The sequence below is a fragment of the Dromaius novaehollandiae genome, chromosome 2 (assembly GCF_036370855.1).
Source record: "Dromaius novaehollandiae isolate bDroNov1 chromosome 2, bDroNov1.hap1, whole genome shotgun sequence".
NCBI lineage: Eukaryota > Metazoa > Chordata > Aves > Casuariiformes > Dromaiidae > Dromaius > Dromaius novaehollandiae.
Window position 1 is genome coordinate 46385302 of NC_088099.1, and position 20994 is coordinate 46406295.

Consider the following 20994-nt stretch of genomic DNA (forward strand, 5'->3'; position numbering starts at 1 on the left):
AAATTCAATTAATATGTCAGTGTTTGCAGGCAGAAGCTAAACAGCAATTCCTTCGAGTCTGCAGTCACATTTTACATGTGATGTTTTTCTCCAAAAGGGAAATGCTGCCCATATTACCTTTATGCTTCCTTCATGTTTCTATAATAAATTTCTGTTTTCAAGGCATTCACTTGAGAACCCCATTTATTTTGCTCATACCAAATTCTCACTGGTGAAGTCATGTGTAGGCTTTCATTCAGAGTATCCACATCACATGCAAAGTGTTTTGTAGTACAGGTTATCATTCCGCTGTGTCACAATATGCAAACAAAATTTTTTCACTGTTGTGTTTTCTTTATTAAAAATGCAAAAAATATACCTTTTAAAATATGGCTTCATAAAGACAAAGTGCTGTAACACACTTTGTATACCAAAGGTAGAAAATGTCCCGTCCTTCTGCAATTTATATTCTGAATGGCTCCTTATCTCCCGCTGCGGTATAATCTGCACAACACTCAATTCCCAGGGATGCTGTCACTCGCTCTGATGGGTGCAGCACCCAACCCGCTTTATTTCTTATGTGATCTTTAAGCTCCACTTGTACAGTTTATCCCACAGTAACTACCTCTAGGGAAGAGTTCACAAGAACCAGAATGTGTCAATGGAAGACTCCTGACTCTAATCATAGGGGAGCTCATCTTTTCCTGTCCTTATCTGCATTAAGTCATGCCATAAATTGATGTAGGGGTTCATAGTCTTTTCTTCCAAGATTCCCAAATCTTTTGTGGCCTTTCCTCATATGACAGTGTCCTTTTGGTCCCATACTTTAAAACCCTTTAATCTTTTTCAGCCATCTTTTAAATGTTAGCTAATATCCAAGCCATTTTGTTTCCATTTGAAAGAGAAATGTAGTGCATGACTCAGGTTATTTCCATGGAGTCATCTTGTTCATTGTTCTCTGCTCAAAATAAGCTTCCCGTTCTCTAAAAGATTTTCCTTCCGGGATTATATTCACATTGTTTCCCTTGCTCTCTGGTTACTTTTACTTCCCATTTCTAGATATCTTCAGGTAGACAACTGCACCGAATAGATGCATCAGCTGAATTTGCAGTCAATTTTGAGGGAAGACCCTTTGGCTGGCCAGGTAAAATTCTACTTGGGCTTTGTACAGCCAAACACTTGCTTTCACTGCGTTATTTATCACTAAAAAGGGGGCATTCAGTGACTTCCTAATTTAGCGTTAAGCAGAGGTAACTGTAGTAACACATGCCCTACAGCATCTTTGAGGTCAGCCAACAACCACCAACATCAAGCACAACAATACCCACCCGCGTGTGTCACACAGGACATGGCCACATTAGATGTTCATAGTGAGCATATACTTAACATGAAGTTTGATAGTATCACAAGTAAATCTATACGATCTGTAAAATGTGTTTTTCTTTGAGGCTGTATATTAGTGTTTCCTTATTACTGCAGGTCTGTGAATTTGGAAGATCTTCTGTGCAACCACAAAGACTAAAAATAGCCTTTAAAACTGATCTGCTAAATTTTGATTGGTGCAGATTGCTTCCAGATCAATAGTTGTTAGGTGGGATCAAGAAGTAAGCCCAAAACATGTCAGAGACAAAATGGACTAATGAACAGTCACTGGCCTGAGAGTCATTTGGCTGAGACTCAAGAGATTTGCTTTCTGTTTTCAGCTTTTTCCCCTATGTATGATGGGACCACAGATAAGCCACTTCCTTGCTCTATAATTCTGTTTAGGTTGCTATCTATTGTCTGTCTTGCCTGTCAAGATTATTTAGAGACAGACTTTTAGAGACTTTTTTTATATTTACACCTGTTTACGCAGTGGGGACCACATATAGTCAGGATCCCCCGGTGCTTAAGCGATGCGGTCATTTCACTAACAATCACAACAACATTATTAATATAACACTGATACTATGGCAAATGTCAAGGCTCACTAAAAATAGCTTTACAGTTTTAGTCATAAAAGCAAGGCCATCCATCTCATGCTTTATTGATTTTTAATTCTTTTTATAACATTGCATTAAACTTTTCCTGAAATAAGACAGTTTTGTCCTTTTTTCCTTTTCACATCCATTTATATAATGCAATAAACTAGGCAAGAATATGTTTAATTATTAAAGAACTCATTTCAAAATTTACCCACATTTTAAGGAGAGATTCCGTGTAGGGAATTGCTGTTTGTACATTACAATGCAATAAAGCAGTTAATTAACTCTGTCATATCTTAATATCAAAGCAATTTCACTACATCTAAACTTACAGGCTCTAGAAGTGAAAGGAAGTTGATTTCAATGGCATTAAAACATATGTGAGTTTCTTATTATGCAAGTTATTATGAACACATGCAATTTGATAAGGATTTGAATGTGATATAAGACCAGAATAGAAAAAAGTTGAATCAAAGCAAGTGGAGGATTCTGGTGATAATGTATTTTTCTGTCATGTAGGCAATCATATTAATAGAGGATAAATGCATAAATCCTAACTACCCTTTCAGCACATTCCCACCATGCAGTGGGAAGACTGAGAACAGGGGGGCGTAGCACAGCTAAGCTGCACTAGAAGCAGAGTAGTACCACGATGCTATTGTGACTCTGCCTCTGTGTTAATTAGTTTTATTCCATTAGCTTGGAAGCAAGGCCATGTCTATGTGATTATATCACAGCCGGACACCAACCAACATCTCTCACCTTTTTGCACTACGCTGAGTTGCACACAAGCACAGGCCAGCCCAAAACTGAGCATCTCCAGTAAGCTCTGTTGTGCTTTCTAGACAGACCCAGAGAAACTGGTTTTGCTGGCCTGATGCTATGGAGTGCCAGTTGAATAAAATACAAATATACAATTACTACCAATTCCTAATATTTATCAAAAGAAAAATCTAAGTTGCTGTCTTACACTCGCTTGTTCTCTTCAGCTGAAAACACTCCACACACAAATACACAGAAGGTCTGTAGAAATTCAGGCACTTGCTGATATGTTTCTTTAATCAGCTGGTTAGAGATTTTTACTACATCATTTCAGGCCAAAAATCTTTCATAATCTGCTGCCATTTCCTGTGCCGTAATTATGAATCTTACTTCTTGACACAATCTACTCTTCCAGCTCCTTCCTCTTTCTCTATTTTTTTATTAGATGTTTTTCAGGATTTAGTCTTCAGAAATATGCCATGATCTCCAGACCATATTTTTCAGCTTGAGTAAAGTGATGTAGCTCTGCTACAAAAAGAAATGTTCAATGGCACAAACAGCAGTGAGGCTTAGATTTGCCCTGGGATTTGGTTCCCTAACTGTCCTTTGTGCCTTTGAAAATATCCCAGGGGGCCCCATATTTACTTTTCTAATTATTTAAAGCAGGTTGGGCCTGAGCCAGCATGGTTCTTTAAGAGGCACTCAACCAGTTTACTCATGTAAATTTCAAATGTCTTTATAAACACAGCGATAGCAAGAGCAAAGAAAATGCTCGGAAAACAGGTCTCCGTTGGACCAGCCACAATCTTTTCAGAATTAAAAAAATTCCAGCCAGAAATAGTACACAGCTAAATACTGCTATAATGTTATAATTTTGCATTTTCTCTAAATGGTGCCTCGCATATGAGAATCCAAAGCACTCTACTAAAATTCAGTATTCCTCTATGACTCTGTGATCAATCTAAAAATGATATGGGTTTTACTTTTGGGAAAAAGAGTTAAAATTAAGTCCAGAGAAGATGAGTAAGGTTAAGGAATTCTCATAAAAGTAGATGAGTAGGTACTGTAACAGTACACTGTTAATAAAGTTAATAAAGGCAAAAGTGAGTTTCATGGTAATGGGAAAAAAGGTGAGCTTCTGTTTCATATGCATTTCTTTGCACAAAACCAGCCAAGCTGGTAGGCAGCATGGAGAAAGGGCTAGAGAGTATCGCCAAATGCCTTAGACGGGTGTTCTGCAAAGCCACAGAAAAGGCCCCCCCTCTGCGTGGAGCTTGCATCTGATCCCACCATCTGAAGACAACTCCTACACAATTACAAGAGGTTCACAGAAGAGTGAAAGAAATAAAAGAGGAGAAAGTATTCTTACAAAAGGAGTCTGAAAATACTGATATTTGTGGGTTTTTAGAAAGGAAATCAGTAAAAGAGTTGCAATAAAAGGAGCTTCCATTCTACCTGCTTTTAATCCTAACCCAGCCTACATCAGAGTGATATGAGGGTTGTAATAATCAGTGCTAAAAACAAAAAAGTAGAAATAAGATAACTTCATGGATGTGGTCTTAAATTGAGGGAGAGGGAATTAGGCTGAGATCTATATTTGACCTGCAATTAGCACCTATAGATTTCTTGCATCTTCCTCTAGTTCTGGCCATGGTTAGATACAGGATAGCCTACAGGTCCAGTCCAGTAGGGCAATTTCTTTACTCCTTTAGCTAATGCACAAATTCTATAAAAAAAGTGAAAAATGGGCAGTATTCCCAAACCCCTGAGCTAGAGTCGTTAAAATGAGGAAATTGGAGTTACAACACTGCTCAAGTTTGACTAGCTTCCATTCCTGAAAACAGAACTTAAAAGTCCTTTATAATGCATTCTGCTTCCATCTTCAGTGCAGTCATTCATTCTTGCTCTTTATCTCTAAGATGCCCGGGATAAAACTTGCAGGTACTAAAAATAACAGCATTAGCTCATCAACACACTCTGGTCAATGAGTTGAGTAATGCAGACCTTATGAGATCATACATTTACAGCTCTTTCAGATCAGCTGCATAACACAATCCATTAAACATAACTGTATTGATCTAATTTCATTATTTTCAGCAGACTGGAGTTTAGAAATTATGAGTTCCACTAACGAATATCAACCACAGAAAAACATGGCTATAATTTATTAAATTTTAATTGAAAATATCTATGATGAGATGTTTGTCAATATGGATAAAGGTTTACTATAATGTAAGTCTATGTTAATGCAAAATATTCATAGCCCACATTTTTCAAAGAGCCAATATCTAGAAAATTGAATAATTCTTTTACATTGATATACTATTTCTTTCTAGTGATAGCGTTAGAGAATGATTTCTTCTTGGAAATCTATACAAGATAACTTCAACAGTGACCTGAATAGCATGTCCATCCCCATATGCTGAAATCGAAAGTACAACTTTTATGTGTTGCAATTAAATAAGCCATTTTTCAGAAGAGGTGGATAGGACTGGTCATATATAGTAATCATTTCCTAACCACAAAACAGCATTATTTCTTGGCAAAGAGGGCCTGATGGCTCTCCTTCTCCAGTCACAGGAGTTAATGTGGATCACATAAAAATGGCTGTAATGCCACAACAGACCACATCACCTAATCTTTCCTCCCATCCAAGGAAAATGTCATGACTTCATTCACTGAATTCCCACTGAACTCGAGTATAAGTTTTATAAAATCAAACCTATTGTCCCCTTCATCATTCTCCACATGACAGCCACACTTGCATGACATGTTAGGGATTTCTGAATGTCTTTTCATTATTTTAGCTTTATTAGTCAAATTCTGGCTTCAGTTGGACAACATATACCTGAAACACTAACTCTGTTCATTCCACATTTATAGCACTGTAACAAAAGAATTTGGCTTTGATGAATGAGGGAGAGAGCAAACAGCAGTGTTTATACATTTCTATAGCACTGAAGTATATATATTTTTCATATTATAAAGTTTGTCTCTGTGTTGTGCTTTTGAGCAACCTGATATGAGGTAATTTCATGCTATTTTCTCCTAAGGTTGTACCCATGTGACATGATGTACCATTAAGAGCAAAATCCTGGAATGACTGAAGTCAGGGGAAAGATATTTACATCACTACTCTTTGGAAACCTGTCTATCAAGTCTGACTCTATCTGGATGCAGCACAACCATTTTAGGGTGCATTATATGGTAGGTATTCTGTTTCAAATCTTGAGTGCCAGGCAGGGCATACCAGTGTTCAGAGATTTGAACCATGTCACTGATTAATAGTTCTTTTGAACAGGAATAGTGTTCCTACACTTAAAGCACTTTATCATAATTAAATCACATTGCAGAACAGATAATAGACATGTCCTGTATAAAATCTGTCCTGAGCTAGTCTTTATCTATGTGTGTCCACTATTTAAGATACTTGCCTATTAAGCAGCAAATCAGCCCTAAATTCCATGGCAAGGTTTGGCAGTGAATGTTACAAATTTACTTCAGATTTTGGACAGAGGAAAGAATAATTTGCCATGGTCCTCCTCTTCCAAAAAAAAAAAATGCTAGAATAATTCCATTCTGTTAGAAGCATTCCAAAAGTGCATCATAGTGTGAAAATACAACTCGGTGTCTTAGTCATGTATTGTGCAAGAATATGCAGTCTTTGAGGGATCCCACTGAGACTAAGAGGACATGCAGGCTGGCATTTGCTCAATACTGACAAAATTCATAGTTAAATGGGATACGGCCCCCAAACAAAGTATCTTTGATGTTTCTCAAGCTATCTTTGATGGCTGGCAACAAGCATTTTTGGAAATCCACCTTCACAGAATCATAGAAAAATGCAGATTGAAAAGGACCTGGGGAGGTCTTCTAGTCCAAACTCCCAGTACAAAGTGGGGCCTAATTCAAAGTTAGAGACAATTTTAAAGTTAAATCAGAGTTATAAGTTACGACTTGTCCTGTCAAACCTCGAATATCTGCAGGGAAGGAGACTTCACAGACTCTCCAGGCACCTCTGCCAGCGTTCACTATCACAGAAAGAATTTCTTCCTAATATCCACTCAAAATTTCCCTTAATGCAACTTGTGACTCTCACCTCTAGTCCTTTTACTGTGCAGTGGTTTCACTCTGTCTTCTATACAGCCTCCTATTAGGCTGTCATGGACAGCAATAAACTCTCCCCTTAGCCTGCTCTTCTCAAGGCTGAACAGAGTTCCTTCAGCCTCTACTCATATGTCATGTGCTCCAGCTCCCAAGCACTGGTGGTCCTCCTCCGGACTTGCTCCACTATGTCAATGACTGTCTTGTACTGGGAAGCCCAAAACTGGACACAGCATTCCAGACAAAGTCTCACAAATACCACATAAAAGGGAATAATTACTTCCCTCTGCTCTCTGGCTGCATTTCCACTAATATAACCCAATATGTGGTTGGCCTTCCTTGCCACAAGGCTCACTGCTGTTTAACGTGTTGTCCACCAGGATCTCCAAGTCCTTTTCTGTAAAGCTGCCTCCTTGGCAATCAGCCCCAAGACTGTACAGTTGGCTGGCGTTATTCCATCTAAAGCATGGGGCTTCGCATTTGTCTTCGCTGAACTGTCTGCCTATTTCTCCAGTCCCATGGACTTGTGTATGTCCAGTTTGCCTTTCTCTACCACAAGTAGTTTTTCTACTTCCCACAATTCTGCCGCAAGGCACAGGAACTTGGGAAGCCTGCAAGCAGACCTTGCCATCAAAGACTAGTAAAGATCCTCATAATTGTCCTCACTCTTCTGTAGCTCTCAGAAAAGCTTTATAAAGGTAGGTATAAAATGAATAGGAAGGGAGGAGATTTTTAACTGATTATTCTTTTTAAGTGGCATTAACTATTTCACAGTTTGTTTGGTATGGCTAAATAGCTCAATGCCTTCAACATTACTCAAGTATTTGATTCTACATTGTTTTTCCTGGTTCAAAAGAGAAATGTTAACCTGAGAGATCAACTGATAAGCATCTCTTGGTTTATTTTGAGTTAGAGTGCTAATGTTTGTTTTAGGCTGTGCAGAATGCCATTCCTTTTGGTTTTAAGCAACTCATGAAAAAAATTTCTAGAGGACTGAACTGGGCCAATGTGCCTGAAATTCTGAAATTACATAACCAGTAGGATTACAGAAGCCTGACGCAGCAGCCGTTGAAGTCATTGAGACTTTGAATTGGGCCTATAGTTCCTGAAAGCAGCTTTTAATCTAAAATGGCTCCAACTTTAGATTTTTACTTAACCACAGCGAACCCTTTTAGTGGAATTTTTGCAACATGAAGAACATCATTAATTGCCCATCCCTATAACATATACTGTCAACAACAGTCAACAACCGTCAACAAACACAAAAAAAAGATATAGCTAGCTGAAAAAATGCAAGTGACTTTTTCAAAAAGGAATGATAGCTTTGGGGTTACATTCCTGTATCAGAGCAGCTAGGTGTGTAAAAGACTTGCTTCCGTACCAATGAGCATGCTGCTTACATCTTGTATCAAAGTATGCAGAAATAGTAAATAAGATACTTACTTTTTCACTGCTCAGATTGGTTAGGAAAGAGAATAGATAAAGCTCTCATCTTTACATTGAGCAGGAATCACCTCTATAGGGGAAGTTAAAATGAGCTGCTGATATAGAGCAGAGGCAGGCAGGAAGGTAATACACCACAGAAGAGTGTCTCAAAGGTACAATGTCTCTGAGATCTATTTCAGAGTTGAGCAGATTAAGCATCATTCATGGATCAAGGCTGTGCTGAAAAGAACAGTCTAGCCCTGAATATTTTATTTTCCAGAATTCAGTCTAATGAATTCTTTTGCTGTAGAGGCAACAGATTAGAAATAGAGCTGTGAGAATATGACATATTTTGCATTTCCAGATGCAAAACAATTAAAATCTACCAATAATATGTATGACAAGCCAAATTTTATCCTGATGGGAATTGAAATGAATGAATCAGGAGCCTCTCCAAAAAGGACATGATAATGGAAGAGCTGACAGACCTTTCACTGCAGCAGCTCAGCACAATAAACTGTTGTGGTACCTATCACTGAGCCGATCATGAGAAAACAGCAAATTTTAGCAAGATGCATCTCAAAGCATAAGATTATCCGCATTACTGATAACTCAGAATAACAGATAATGAACATAGTGTGCTTTCACAATAAATAAAATAGTATGATCTCAACAAAATTCTATAGATACTTTAAATCATCTTACTGACAGTATTTGTGAAGTTTAAGAATCTTTTTCAAACCCTGCATTAGGATAGAAGCGGAATCTTAAGGTAAAATTTCTATGTATATTCCAAGTAAATTGTGACCTCTCTTCAGAGGAAATGAGCTGAGCTACAGTACATCAACTGAGTGAGCAAAATGGGTTATTTGACCATGACATTTTCATCTTTGTAAAAGGTTATGAGAATATTGACACTCTTCTCATAAAATCAAACTGAATATAATTTCAAGATGAACACGTAGGAAACCCTCTCATATTTAGTTATGTGGAATATACATACATGTGATGGAAAAAAAAAAGAACAGCACCAATAATAGAAAATAATGAATCACAGTGAAAGTACAGTTTGTCTCCTGGTGCAACTGATACATGTTGTTCCCAAGAGAGAAAGCAAAAAAACAAAAAAAAAATCATTGCTGAACGAGAGATACAACAGTATTTTGAAGAACAAATACTCTCTCTGCTTAAAAGAGCACTCAGCCTTTGTTCTCAGTCCAACTCAATAATATTCCCATGGTGAGATGAAGCACTTTTCAAAAGCATAGTATGAAATGGGATGGAAAATAGAATTTTCAATAATAATTGGTATTTCTGATCACTTACAAAAATATCTGCCTCACACTTTAGAAAATTAACTGGCTTGCTTTACAAATGCAAAGACATACAGGAGTTGAACTAAGCAGTATTTTTAGAAGAGTGACCTCCATGACTCTCATCAGGGCAAGGAAAAGAAAAGGAATGGAAAAAATATTTTTCTCAAATAGACCTTAGGATATTGGAAAATGAAACTGTTAGGGTGTGGTGATCTCCAGTATAAACCCGGTGTGTTCAGAATTTCAGCGTCAGTCACCTCAGGGATCTCCAAGGCAAGCACTCATTTAAATTCAAATAATCTCTTAATAACAGTACATTTCTGGAAGTATCAGAAGTAGTTACATGCTCCAGATATTGCCAACATAAGCCACAGATGTTTACCCCTACTCAGGGTACAGTATCAGAAGTGTATGTGGGAAGGTGCAGCATAGGCCTATTCAACAGTAAGCTGCCACAAGGAAATTGTGAATACAGTTGTCACTTATTTAAAATAGAAATTGTTATTGCTTCATGCTGATTAGGTCAGCTTCTTCAAAAGAAGCTGCTTCATCTTGATCTGTTAACAACAAATAAGTTGTTTCAGGCAATGTAATTCAAAGAACACGTTTATGGTTACCCAAAAAGAAAGAAAAAAAAGCGGAAAAACACCAAAATGAATAAGATCAAACTAATATAAGGATTCACTTCAAGAATCATCCAAACTTGTGCAGCAAGTGGAGATGACATGAAAACAAAGTACCTTTTCATAAAGATTGTAGAACACTGTGACAAAGTCAAGGTCATAAGTAAAGAAATTATACATGTTAAATACAGGATTTACTTCAGCAGGACATGAGTTAAGTGATCTAGATTTGACAATCCCTATTTTTAAAACAATTTTAAGATAGTATTCAGCATATCATAACATACAGTATAAGAGTACACATAAGGTCCAGAACCTGTGATGTGCAGATCAGCTCAGCAAGCAGACTAAGGATGCCGTTGACATAATGATGTAGCCCAGGTGCAGTCTTCAGGATCCAGTTTAAAGGCTTCCAAGCAAATTATTGCACAGCTGAAACTGCAGCTCCAAAGTATCACCTCAGCCATGTTTCTCAATTTCAAGCAATGCCACATTTTTTTCCTATTAGACTGTAAAAATATTACCACACTGCTATGTCATCTATCTTTAAGGACCTCAAAAATATCTCCTATCTCAATGTGGTTATCTTTGGACAGCCAGAGATCAGTTTGCCTTGGAGGGCAAAGAGATTATATGGTGCTAGAGGATCTGATTCAACCTGTCAAAATCTCTGAGATTACTTAAACCATGGTTTGGATTTACTTCAACTTTATCACTAAGAATTCTTTGTCACATGTGGCAAAGTTGTATCAAGCACAATGACAGTGTGTTCTATTTTCAAGCATATATTACAACACTTTACAAAATGAAATATTAACATGTTTTGGAAAAATGAAGTATTTTAAATGATCTGCAGTTGTGATTGTTGAGGGTGCTCAGTAGGTACCTTAGGTACCAAGTCATAGTATTAATCAATAACAAATATCTATTAAAGATAATACCTTTAGAACACTCAACAAGTGTATATTTTATCATAGAAGTGTTTATATGTTCGATGAGTAGTTGAAAGTAAATCAATCTCTGCTGTTGCTTGCAATAGTGTTTGTGTCTCACAATTTATTTTCTAACATGCTAAAATTATTCTCGTACTTCTGAGAATATGCAGTATCTACTGTTCACAGCAGAACAGCTGCTAGAATTTTTAATAGACTTTCCTCCTCCTAACATAGAAAACATCTCCAGGAGATCTTAAAAAATGAGATGACTCATATTCTTAATGGGTAAAAATATTTTAATAATTTATACAATTGTTCCAAGATTTGTGTTTTTAAACTAAACAATTCTCCTGAACGCATCAAAGAGAACACAGTACCATTCAGGAGCTTCAGTCCATAATTCAGTTCTTTATTGTACTATTGCCTCCTAAAGAATTGTTTTTAATAGAACATTTGTCATGTAGTTCATATTACCACCATACAAATCTACCCAAAGCACAACTGTTTTGTTGTTACAACCTCCTCCCAAGAACTGTTAATTATTAAATATATTTTCTACTAGTACCCTGCTCCTTTCTCATCCTCAGTCTTGTGGGAAAGTTTTCAAGCATACCTTATGCATTTCTAGCACGTGGAAACATTTGAAAGAGGATTGATGGTTAATTGAAAGATGGTTAAAGGCAATAGTAAACTAATGTGAGAACTCTTGGCCATAGACTTCTTTGACAAATCATTATATCCACTTGTGTCTTACAGATCTCTCAAAGATATCCTCACTGTCTCTCTGCCATTTTCCATCTTCCCTTTCAGACTATAAATCTCTCTGGGAAAGAAGTCAGTATTTGCAACATGTATGTAAAGTGGCTAAAACTATAGGGCTTTGATCTCTGCTGTGATTATTAAAGAATGCTATATGGTAGACTATAATTAAAAAAATCCACAGCATACTGCAGGGATTGGATTGCTTACTGAAGTCCATAGTAGATGAACATAACCTTAATTCAAGTATATTTGGATTTCAGAATACAACTGATGACTGCAGGTTGTGTCTGCATTTAAATTAGTATTTTCAAGTAAACATTTACAAAGGAGATGTTTTTGTTCTCAGATGGAAATCAATGCAAATCCACCACCATGCCAGCTCTCATCCTCCTACCGTGTACTTGTTTTTTTATGAAGGATAAACCTGGCTCTTGAATGCCTCACTGATTCTCTAGTGAATTTCCACAAACACCAGCTCCATCTAAATAATGAATTAATTAACGCAGTTCTTTTGATTCAAAATGTCAAACACGACAAGTAGATGGTCACTCCATATGCTCCATCCCTGTTATTCAAATGAAATATATTTGATAGAAAATAATCATTTTTTACTGTTTGCATGGGTTAGCATATCCAAGGAGTTTGAAAATGATGACAATTAGGGAGTGTTGCACAGTGGAAGAAATCGCAATAACAACAATGTACAATATCAGCCAGACAAGAGGAAACAGGAGACTTGCACACCTCACTGATAATGAACTGCACAAAAGAATGACTATATTAACCTCCACTTGGAAAGCAATGTTAAAAGCTAAGACTTTGGATTATTTACAACATAACATGGTATCTACAGTGAAACTAATCCTGCAGGTAGAAAAACTCAGGTGCTCACACCTCTTCGAATTTAAGTGGGCAGAGATATAGGAAAATAACATGGATTAAACATCACAAAAACCACTATTATATCCTTTGATCCTCTGCTATTGGGAAAGTTTTGGTCCTACCTTGATGGTTAGACATGCTGGAATCACTCCAACCTACAGCCTTCCAATCCTAAACCTAGCTGTCATTCTGGGGGCTTCACTATCCTTGTATGTACTTTCCACTTTATGAAAATAGAAATAAATCATTAATTGCAATCTCTGGAGCTGCCAATAGATAAAGGCTTTCATCACACTAATCTGAATTGTGTTTTCCACAGACAAAAGTAGCCAAGCAGTCATTACATTAGTATGATTTCCTTCCTCAACTGATGACTAGACTTGGTGTACGTGACACTCTCACTTCTGTTTATAAATAACGATATAACACTCTCTGGAGTCTCTTCCATTCTGTATGGGTTGGCTCCTACAGTTCATAATGCTGTCCCCCCAAAAACACTCTTCATTGAGTTCCACTGGTTCTTCATCTACAGGGCTGTCACACAAACAATACATACTAAATGCCTTACGGAGCTAGATAATCTCACCATAGAAATAAATACAGAGGAGCAGAATGGGAACTGAAGAATTGAGAACTATGAAACTAGACAGACACATTTTACTAAAAAATTTGAAAACAGGTAAGAGATTGATAAGTCATTTACAGACAGCAGTAGAGTTCCAGACGTTGGGAGCAGTATGGGAAGAAAAATAAAAGACCAGCAGGCAGATAGGAGAGGACATGAAAGAGTAAAAATATTCATGTAAGGGACAGAAGGGAGTTTAAGGTTAACGTCATTGGCGTTCCCCTACTTTCCAAATTTTGAGCAGAAACTCATACAGGCAGTGAACATGTCCATAGAACACAACATTAAATGTTCATATTTCCTTATGCAGCTGAGAAACAGAGGCAAAAGAAGAGTTCTAGGAAGATTAAAAAACATTATTAATGTGTGTGAAAGTTCAGCCATCAACAAATAATAAGGTGACAGTCCAAGGAAGATGAGAAAACTTCAGTGTCATTTCTGGGATATCTGAGGCTACATAAATCTCAAAAGTAATTAATTCACAAATACATTTGAAAAGGAAGATAGAGTTAAAACATACACAAATCTTAAAAAATCGTAAGAAAAAAATACAGAGGGGAAAATTTTCATTTGCATTGCTTTCACTGACAAACAGCTCACTACCACTGGACTCCCAAAACACTTGAATTCCTAGAATACTCACTCCTTCTGCGGATGGATTTCCATTTTCTTATTTGAAGTTGTGTCTTATTACTTACAGAAATGTAATATCCTGAGTTTGGAGGGAAAAACCCCACACACATTCATTGAAATTATGTTATATAGGAAGCATAGACTGCTGGAGAATGTATCAAATTAAGTGACAAGGAGAACATAACCCACAAGTGTGTTTTTGTAGCAATGCGATACAGTAAACATGACTGGAAGGTCAGTCTCATTGAGTCAACATGTGATTTCAATCTTTGTCTTTTTACAGATTAAATGCAGCTGAGGCAAGGTGTAACATGAGGTTCAGATGAAGAAAAGATCTTACAAGAAGAAGGATAACATTTATTGCTGGCTCACCTTTTCAGAAACTCTATGTTTACAGAATAGAGGGTTTGGAAAGTCTGTTCTCTCCTGATAAAATGTGTTATTTCTAACTGTGGCATGCTTAATAGTTACACCTCAGAGGACTGCACTTTGTCTTTATATGAATCTTACAGCAATTTTGATGATGTCATTCAGAGAACCTCAGTTTGCAATAGGAAACAAACTTCTACAAAACTGGTGAGTCTAGCCTTCTTGAAGTCAGTGGATCAGCTGATTAGCTGATGTGAACAGTACTTTGATACCTGAATGAGGAAAAAATACTAGCATCAGAATTGATATAGCACAATACTTCAGGGTGTTCTGTGTATCCAGTGAGCTCTGGCAAAGAATTAGGTTTGCAGAAAGTGGTAGGTATACCTTCTTTCATGCATCATTTGCAATAACTGTTTTCTATGGTTACAGTTCTGTGTTTCTGCTGCACTAAAAATATCCTATGGGAGATAGGAGAAGTGCTAGAACAACCAGATGGCACTTACTTATATTTATAACATCCTTGTCTGGTGATAAACTATATGAAACATGATAAAAGATTAAGAAATGTTTGCAGTGTAGTAAGAAATAAAGATTTGAAATTATTAATTTTTTAAGGTTATATAGTAACCTTAACTAATATTTCAACTAAGACATTAAGCTGGACAATATTAGAAGCTGTTGCCTACAGTTTGCTGAATGTTGACCTCATGCAAATTGAAAATGAGCTAGACTAAGACCCTGATTCTAGGAATGTTCATCCACATACATAACTGCTGGCATAAACATAGTTCCTTAATTACAAAAGTATAATGGTTTTCAAAATCAAGGTTTATTCAGGACTATTTTCTCTACTACTTTACCCTAGCACAACTAAGAAAAATAATGCATTTAAATTGACCATATAAAATCATACTCTGTCTTGTTTCTGCTCCTGCAATGATTTAAGTGTATATACTTCACACACACTGAGATTTTTCCCTTCTATAATCTAGGAGATTTGCACACATACATTTCACTAAAAGACACAATCTGCTCTTCAGGTTCACTTATGCAGAAAAGCTAATACCAATGCCAGGCCTAGCTGAAGGGATTCCAGATCCTCATCTATTGCAGATAGACCTTCTGTTCCCAATTAGCACCACTTCCCTTTGGGGAGGAAAGAAGCAACTTCATGAACAAAGTTTTCTCTCAAAAACATAACAATACCCAGGATTTATTGGACTGAATGCATAACACCTGTAATGCAAGTATTTACATCTGAGCTAGTAACCTTTTTAAAGTCAAGGGAGCTCTAGTCAACAGTCTAGGGAATGATTCAAGTCATCTGAAAGTAAAATAACCACACCCTAAAAGTGCCTCTATTTGCTCTAAAAAGAGCTCTGAAAGACCAGTGCAGTTAAGTGTCTACAATACTTTATTGTAAGGTGAATGATATGTCAAAAATCAAGTTTCCTGTTCAGTATGCTAAACTTCTAGTTGCTGAAGTATATTGTACCTTTTTCTGCAAAGACCCATTAAGAAATGTCTCCCATGAAAACATTTGTTCACTGTCACTGCGTTTAAACAAAGCAGACTATGCTATTAGGGTTGCTGCAATTCTTGAAAGCAGTCCTGTATTTCCTGTCATAAATCCTCTCCAGGATTACATCTGCTCTTCTTCAGCTTAGACCCTACCAACCCTGTCTCACTGCCCGCACTCCCACTTTCTTTCCAGCCATCATGCTTAAGCCATTGCTGTTTTCATATGCAACACACTTGAAAATATCTACCCCGCTCCACTATCATGCTGCTCCCCTCACTTCTTTCACCTCCCATCTAATCGAGCAGAGGGTTTCCCAGCAGCAAGCTCTCCTCCCTCGCCTCAAGCTCAGAATTCCGCTCAAGTCCAGCTCCTTGAGTACTTCATGGGAACAACTCTCACCAAAGTCTTGTGACCTGTTTCTGACCCAAGCTGAACTAATATTCTCCTTATCCTCTTCGACATGCCAGCTGTTATGTCAAAGGGTTTCTTTTTCCTTCACTTCCTTGATTACGACTGTTTTATGGTGGCACACATCCCCTGTTTCCTTGGCACTCCTCACCAAGGTGGCACCTTTCCTGGGGCCAGGAATTATCTTTCCAGCCTGCCCGGCCAGCACCTAGGAGGAGGACAGGGGACGCCAGGCATCCTTGTGATACGGGTATTAGGAATTTCTTATTTGCTAAATTCGATGAAGCCCTCTCATTCTCAAAGGCCTGAAGAAAGATCTGGGGACGCCAGAAAAACAGCACCTGCTGCTCCCAAGACCCCCGGTGCGAGGGGCTGAGGCGCGGGGAGGTGGGTTTCGGCGGCGGCGTGACAGGAGGCCCCGTGCCGCCGCCTCTGCCCGGCACTGGGGCGGCTCTCCCGCGCCGAGCGAGGCCTTCCACGCGGCGCCGGGCCGAGGCGGCCGCCGGGGCAGACGCGACCCCCGGCACCGCGAAGGGGTCGCCGCACCGCCCTCCGGGCGCGGGGCGGGCGGCGGCCGCGGCTCCGCCCCGCTGCGGGGCCGCCCGCGCCGGCAGAGGCGGCTCCGTTCGCCGCTGTGACGCCGGCGGCGCTGGAACACCTGGAGGGGCGGCGGCGGCGCGGCGCGGCCCTGCGCGGCGGTGGGGGCGGCGCGGCGGCCCCGGCCCTCCTCTGCCGCGGGCAAGGTGAGTGCGGGGAGGGGGCGCCGCCGCGGCCGGTGCCGGGCGCCCGCGGGAGGGTGTCGCCCCCCCGCTCCCGGCCGGCTCCCGGGGGGAAGGAGGCGGTGCGGCGGCCGGGCCTGCGGCGGCGGTGCCCGTCGGGGCTGGGCGGCGGGGGCAGCTGGGGCTGGACCTCTTGCCGAGGCACAAGATGGCATCTGCCCTTCCTTGTTGCCTCCCCCTGCCGTGTGGCTCTCTCGCCATGATGACTGCACTTAGCCGTTGTTGCCGGCCTTCCTCCCTCCCAGACATCCTCCCTGGCCGCTTGCCCGCGGGAAGCGGGGATGGGGAGGGAAACGTCCTCTTCTCCTCGGTGGTTTCCTGCCCGCCGCCGGGCTGCGGCGTGAAAACTGGCGTTGCTGGGCTGCGGCGGTGCCCTGCCCGGCCTCTTCCCTTCACCCGCGGGCGGGGAGCGGGGCTGTGGGTTTTGAGCCTCCTAACATGTGAGTCGTGGGCCAGGTACTGAGACATTTATGGCTAATGAAACTGGAATTAAAAAAAAAAATCTTTAAAGCTTATATTTCATGCAAGGTTGATCTTTATAGACAGATTTCGTCTACATTCATCTAACTGACACATTAATGTTTCTTGGACATACTGGTTTTTAAAAAAGGAAGAAGAAAAAAAACATTACTTTGATGGCCAAGTCAGTTTAATAAGCGTAAAGAGCGCTGTGCTGTTTATTTAGGTAGTACCATTGTGTGTATGTTCAGGGCCAAACATGCATAAACTGCCTCACGTGCACGGTCTTGGATAGTGCTGATAGCCTTCAGGTCCTGCGAGGACCTTCTTCCAGCAGAAGTTCGGTTTTGCCTTAGTGGATCTAGTTCTAATCTACGAATGTGAAAATGAGATAATCTCAGGGTTCTGTGACCCCACAAACTCGTATTGTGCTGATATTTTGGATGCTTGGTATTAAGTTCTTGTTTTAAACCAAGTTGATAGTTTATTACCAAGAAGCACCTGTTATTCCCCCTTGTTTTTCTCTGTTAACTTCCTCTTTCCTTCAGTTTCTGGATGGGGAAAGGATTTTATTTAATTTAGGTCTCAGAAGGCAACCCTGGTTCGTTGTTCAGAGTACGTTTCTTGGAAGTAAACTGTTTCCTTGCTTTTGTCTGGCAGGGCTGAGACTGTCAGGAAAAAGATTTTCCTGTGTGTGTTTGTTTGTTCGCTTTTCCCAAGTGCTATGCAGAGAACGTGGTAGGTTGGGTTTTGGAGTCTGTGGCGCAGGCTGTGTTCTCTTACGGCCTTTCGTTTGATTTCTCTGTTAATTTGCTTTCTCAACTTTGTCTATCGAGGGTTCCCAGGGAGTGGAAGTATCACTCCGTAGTGGTATGTGCCGGGCAGTGATCTAGGAGTTGCACTTCTTGGTGGCGTTTAGCATGAAGTCCTTGAACATCTTATTTAGACATTAGCATTTTTATACTGCTCTTTGGGTAAGGTAGCCTTTAAACTAATAAAGTTGCACTGTTGTGTGGACAGTCTCTTCATGTGATATGAGTAACTTCAAAACCTTTATCTTCATGCCACTGAATTTAACTTAAGGCCACAGAGATCTCTTCCTGTATAATAAACCACTATAACCGGTATAACCAGTCAAGTTTTTCTCATGGCAAGCTCTATTGGAAGATGATGTGGCAGTTAAATGCTGCCAGACCTTGGTCAAAATGAGTTTTCAAACTTTTTTTTTTTTTCCCACTGTTTAAGCTTCATAGGTGAAATACTATTATTTCCAGGAAGGTTCAAACAATAATGTTGTCGTGAGTTACATGCTGGTAATTGGAATTTGCTTGCTTCTTAATTGAGAAATAAAGAATTTACTGCTTTTCAGGTACAGGTGACTCTCCATTGCCATCATGGGAGATGAGAGTATATACATGCAATGAAAGTGTGCAGGTTCAAGAAGATGCATTATGACTGTATGGAAGAGAAGGTTTCTTGAATATCTTCCCTTCATGAGATTACGCTGTTGGGTGGGGAAGGTGTCACATAGCGCAAAGTAAAACTGCTACGGAACCCTATTACAGGGCTGTTTTTTTTTTTTTTTCCTTAGTAGAGTCTGAAGCTAACCTGTCTGGTGCTCTCTTCTCAGTTATGCATACTTTACAGGGCTGAAAAATTGTTCTGATGAATTCCCAAGTAAACTTTTCTGGAAGAGTTAAATAATAGCCTCTAATATCTTAGCTAAAAGTTTGGAAATGGCCTCAAAGGTTCTTTCTTCGAATATCTTCTGTAACAGGGTTGCTCTGAAGTAGTTGGTTGCTCGAGATGTTTTGTCAGTGCTCAACCTTAAAATCACTCCAGAGAGAAAATTATGCCACATGTTGCAGAAGCATTGTAAATACGGGAGCCTGGAGAGGGAAGGATGCTAAACCAAGCAGCCAAGAACAGTAGAAACATTTGACCTTTTGCATGTTGCTAGTAATAATAACCTCACAGTAGTTTTTCCTGTGGCTGTTGTTAGCCATGGCAAAACGAGGGGCATTTTGACTTGTTATGTAATCAGTTACATCAGCCTTGGGAACTGGCTGTTCTGAATCATTCAAACAGTAAGATTCGTCTTGCAAGTAGCTTTCTAGGGGTAACCAGTGCTGTGGGACTAGTTGGCTGGTGTGCCAGGATCCGAAAACAGAAACGCAAAGGTTGAGTGGATTATGCATCTATCAAGAGCATATACAGCCTGTGTTGATCATGCGCACATACTCAGAGCGGTGAAAGAAGATCACCCTGTATTGTTGTTGCTGTGCATGCTAAAACAGTGTTGTTAATCAGATCTCTTATTCATGGGTGTAAAATGATCTCCTGAGGGGTTTTAGAGAAAGTTATTTTCCCTCATTCCCTCCCCCTGCATTATTCCCTCTCAGGTGTAATAACATTGTTTCTTGGCATCTGCATGGATGAATAAGGGAGGAGGGACTCAGAATACTGGGAGCGTTGACTGTACCAGGAAATAAGGTGTTTAAATAAGGGAGCCATTACTTTGAACTTATATAACTATGTTTGTCCATATTTATAACTGTATAAATGTGAAAATGGGGTTTCTGTATTTTTGTACATCTACTTCTTTTCTCATAGGTTTTACAAAAGTGAAGATTTCTTAGCATTAAGACTCTAGAGTTGTTTTGAGTAGCATGCGTCACAAAAACTATCTTCTTACTATCTTTTATAATCTATGCACGGCAGGTATTCCATATGGCATTTTCTTTAATAGTATTTGGCTAGTAAGTTTAAAAATAGAATTTTAAGCTAGAAAAAATGTGTATTACAAAACAATTTGACAGTCATTTCAGAGAAATGAAGTAGGTCTGCATTTATAATGAGATTAAATACTGAGTTGCAAATTTCCCTAGCTCTGATGCTCATTTATAGAGTGAGGTTAGACCTGCCACTTGACTTATCTCCAAACTGTTCTTCCTTAAGACACCTAAAATACTTACCTCATCCTATCGAAGGACGTTAGCTCAGTGTTCTTCACAAATATAAATGGAAAACTATTAGTCAAGTGAAAGCTTTTACATGAGGACAGACTGATACTGTGTGCTGTTGTTATGTTATTTCACAATAAGCAGATGGAAAAATCAATATAATCTGAAAAAGCAATTTAAAACTAAATTTATGTGTGCTTATGTATATATCTGTCTTCCTGCAAATATGGTGAAGTTCTCCATGCAAGGTAACTTATCTAGAAAGGACTATTGTTTGCTGCTTAATCTGTCAACTATGAGTCCACCAGCATTTATTTGACATATTTTGTTCTGGGACTGCATGTACTATACTGTGACTGCATGTACCATTCTTATCAATGCTTTTGAGATAAACCACTATTTCTGGAAATTTGACATTCTGCTATTTAAAAAGACTAAAACCCAGCTCCGTGTTTCATCTCAGTACATGCCATGCTCTGGA

At 39.2% G+C, this 20994-nt stretch overlaps 1 protein-coding gene across 6 annotated transcripts in view; it reads left to right on the forward strand.

Annotated features, from left to right (window-relative positions):
- Positions 1-16885: 16885 nt before the first annotated feature.
- ICA1 (islet cell autoantigen 1) overlaps positions 16886-20994 on the forward strand; it is a 75561-nt gene continuing 71452 nt past the window's right edge. For 4 of the 6 annotated variants that reach the window (XM_064506367.1, XM_064506371.1, XM_064506369.1 and 1 more), the window contains exon 1: positions 16886-17055. The gene's annotated coding sequence lies outside the window, so the exon portion shown is untranslated. The remainder of the gene's footprint in view (positions 17056-20994) is intronic. The other 2 variants (XM_064506366.1, XM_064506368.1) reach the window with 1 other exon arrangement.